The following is a 4,165-nucleotide window of genomic DNA, read 5'->3' on the forward strand; positions in this document are numbered from 1 at the left end:
TTTGGGAGGCCGAGGCGGGTAGATCATGAGGTCAGAGGATCAAGACCATCCTGACCAACATGGCTAAACCCCGTCTCTACTAAAATACAAAAAAATTAGCTGTGCGTGGTGGTACACGCCTGTAGAACCTAGGAGGCGGAGGTTGCAGTGAGCCGAGATTGAGCCACTGCACTCCAGCCTGGTGACAGCGCGAGATTCCGTCTCCAAAAAAAAAAAAAGCTCAATCTGCCATAAATTATGTGCTTGTTTCAACAACCCTTGTTGCTTTTTCTTTTCACTTCTCTTTTTTTTTTAAGTGGCCTAAATGGGGTGAAGAGTGAGTTATCTGACAAATTTAGATTTTGCAAACCTGTGCATTGGTGACAGTGCTATTGAAACACATTAAGAAAGATTTTCAACACACCGATGTGTCATTTCCTTTCTTCATGTACCAGATGCTGAAATACTATGAGATAAAGATTTTAGGTTTCAATTGTAAAGAGAGAAAAGTGGATAAATCAGTGCTGCTTTCTTTAGGACCAAAGGTAAAAAAAAAAAAAAAGCTTATTTTAATTTTTTTTCCAGAATTGTTTCTATTGATTTTTATATGTCTACTCTATGTGTGTATGTATGTGTGTATGTGATATATGATAAATTTCTGTGTGTGTATATATATATATGATGAATGATTTCTAGTAGAATGCTTTATTCTATCAGCACTAATTTGTTTTGTTTTTTTTGATAATCAAAAAATAGAGATTTCTGCTAAATTTTCCGTGAGTGAAAAACATATGTGTTCACAAATGCACATGAAATATACTAAATGCTTTGTAGTTTGCACTGGCAAGATGCTTTTTTTTTTTCATATAATTAAGCATATTTTGTTTAAGATATTGACTTTATTCAAAGTATAATTTGATATATTTCAGTTATTCTCCTTTCATAACTTTTCATGGAATATTTTTGGCTTTAATGTAATGCCTTTTATTATCTTTCCTTGATTATATAGCAAATATTGGCTGAGTATCTACTATATGCACTTCATTGAACTAGATGTGGGGAAAGGATACAAAAAATAAAATATAGTTCTTTTTGTGTTCAGGAATCTTATGATTTAAAACATCCCCAAATAGGCATAATGTAATTTGAGCACCTTAAGTAGTATGAAAGAACTGTAGATAATTACTATGAAAATATAGGCGAGGCCAAAATTACTTCTATGGGAAAAAAGTCTGTCAGAAATAAATCTTCATGGAGATGCTAGATTAATCTTGAAGAGTAAGTAAGATTCACATGGCATACAATGGGAGGCTGGCATTTGCATTGACCAGGTAAATATAGTTATAGAAAAACCATAGAACTGAGATTATGAATGTTTTATGCAGTGATTAGCAGTTTTCTGCAGTGGGTAAGAGCTGATCTTCTGGGAGTAGACTGCCTGTGTTCAAATGCCAGCTCCCCAACTCCCTAGGTGCATAACATTGACTAGTTACTTACACATTTCAGGTCTTAGTTCCCTACCCTGTAAAATGGAGAAAATACTACTGTGTACCTCATGAACACGCTGTGAGAACAAAATAAGAAAAGCTCATATTTTTTTTTAAAACAGCATTTTAAAATAACAGTGATTCATATATTGATGGTTTTTTGTGTTATCAGACAATTTACAAAAATTATTTTTAATGCTCACAATAATTCTTTAAACTTATATTGTGATCATATTTTACATATCTAAAGAAACTTCAGTTCAAATAAGTTAAAATATTTGCCTAAGGTCACACAGCTAAATGACGTCACAGTCAATACTCAAATCTAGATTTCAGATTCAAAAATTGGTGCTCTTTCTTCTTTGCTACCAAGGATGAATATCAGTGACCTCAGGCGCAATATAAATATTTCCATTTCTTACTAAAATCCTTCTTACAGACAGGTTCCTTAAGCTGTTCCTTAAGCATAAAACTGTTAATTTCACAAATAATCTTAACTTAATTTTCATTTTATATACACATTCAACTGCTGTTACAAAAATTAAAACTTTATTTTATATAATAAAGAGGATCATAAGGTTATTATTTATTTCAAATCTTGAAGATAAAGTTGACCATAAGAATATGATGAAAAAACTAAATAGGGAAAAATCTTGGAAAAATGAATACATGCCAAGTATGAAAAGACAGATGGTAAATATGTATTAAATATAAAGAACTTATTCACATGCACAGGTAAAAGGAACCTGTGGGGATGTATAAGCAGTGAATATGAATAGATAATAACCCAAGAAGAAAAATATATGACAAACAATTATAGTGAAGTCTCTCTCAACATTAATAATAAAACATAAAAATGAAAACCACTTTTAGGTATTATTTAACTCTTATCAAAATCTAAATGATTCTAAAATAAGCTTTATTATTCAATGGTAGTGAGTTTTGTTTGAAACTGCCATATACATATATAAGTCTGGAATATTTATAAATTTATGCAATCTTTTTAAAGATCACTAAGACAGTAGAGCCCAAGAAGTTGAAAATAGTTTTCCTTTCACCTTTGAGTTTCACATATAGTGAATTATCCTAAAGAAATGTTTTAAAAGAAGAAAGCTAAATTATGAAAATAATGACCAGGTGTGGTGGCTCACGCCTATAATCCCAGCACTTTTGGAGGCCGAGGCGGGTGGATCACCTGACGAACATGGTGGAAAATACAAAAATCAGCTGGGCATGGTGGCAAATGCCTATAATCCCAGCTACTCAGGAGGCTGAGGCAGGAGAATCGCTTGAACCCAGGAGATGGAAGCTGCAGTGAGCCGAGATACTGGCACTGCCCTCCAGCCTGGGTGACAGAGCGAGAATCCATCTGAAAAAAAAAAAAAAAATCCCAAAACAAAAAAAGGTTTTAAATGAGGATAGCTGAGAAACCGTCACAACCAAGAGTAGATTAAGGAGACATGAAGAGTAAATGTAATGTGGTGTCCTGGGGGGCGACCCTGGGACAGAAGAAGGACAGGTGTGGCAGATGCATCTGACACCAATAACGTAAGCATACCCTGAGAAAGATGTAAGAAACACGCGTGACGGTCCTGAGTTAAGGAATCTGAGAGTGGCTGCTCTAGAGATTCACCCCTTATCTATGAAGAACCCTTGGCCCATCCCTTGGAACTCAGGTCATGTACAGGGTCAAGGCCCTTTGCTTTAGGTTAGGTGAAGGTTGCTAAGTAAAAATCCTATATAAACTGCATGCTGTTTACAAACAGTAGTGGTTCTCTTGTCCAGCCTACTGCCACTGGACTGTCCTCATACGTAAGTCCCCCTCAATCAGCCCTGTGTCTCAAGCAGGTGTGGTGGCTCGCACCTATAATCCCGGCACTTTGGGAGTCTGAGGTGGGAGGACTGTTTCAGCCCAGGAGTTTAAGACCAGCCTTGGAAACCCAGTGAGACTCCATCTCTACAAAAAATAAAAACAATTAGCCGGGTGTAGTGGCATGCACATGTAGTTCTAGCTACTCAGGAGGCTGAGGCGGGAGGATCACTTGAGTGCAGGAGGATGAGGCTGCCGTGAGCAGTGATCATGCCACTGCACTCACTCCAGGTTGAGCAACAGAGCAAGACCTTGTCTCAAAAAAACAAAATAAATAAATAAATAAACCCTATGTCTCGTTCACTGCCTCCAGGTCTCCTCTTCAGCCTCTTGGACATGGTGCCATCGCTATTGGCATCCATAGGGGTCAGGCACGACACGACAGTAGGTAAAAACTAAAGGAAATCGGCATAAAGTATGGACTTAGCAATAATGTATCAATATTGGTTCATTAACTGTGATAAATGTATAATAATAACATAAGATAATAATAGAGGAAGCTGGGTGTAGGCTATATGGGAACTCTGCACTATCTTTGTGATTTTCCTGTCAATCTAAAACTATTCTAAATTAAATAATATACTAAAAAAGAAAACAGACAAGACAGCCTGGGAGAAAATATCTGCCATATAAGACACAAGGACACTTCATCTATACAAAAAATAAACAAAATTAGCCGGGTGTGGTGGCATCCACCTAGAGTCCCACCTACTCAGAAGACTGGGGTGGGAGGATTCCTTGAGTTCAGGAGGTTGAGGCTGCAGTGAGGAAAACATTTATAGGCAGAAAACATAAGAATGCCTATAATTTTTTTTTTTTTTTTTTCAGA

At 36.3% G+C, this 4,165-nt stretch overlaps 1 protein-coding gene across 2 annotated transcripts in view; it reads left to right on the forward strand.

The window, feature by feature from the left end:
* Positions 1-293: 293 nt before the first annotated feature.
* Positions 294-4,165, forward strand: part of MSR1 (macrophage scavenger receptor 1) — an 87,837-nt gene continuing 83,965 nt past the window's right edge. For both annotated transcript variants that reach the window (XM_011934892.1, XM_011934893.1), the window contains exon 1: positions 294-524. The gene's annotated coding sequence lies outside the window, so the exon portion shown is untranslated. The remainder of the gene's footprint in view (positions 525-4,165) is intronic.

This window comes from Colobus angolensis, unplaced genomic scaffold (genome assembly GCF_000951035.1).
Source record: "Colobus angolensis palliatus isolate OR3802 unplaced genomic scaffold, Cang.pa_1.0 Scaffold14, whole genome shotgun sequence".
NCBI classification, from domain to species: Eukaryota; Metazoa; Chordata; class Mammalia; order Primates; family Cercopithecidae; genus Colobus; species Colobus angolensis.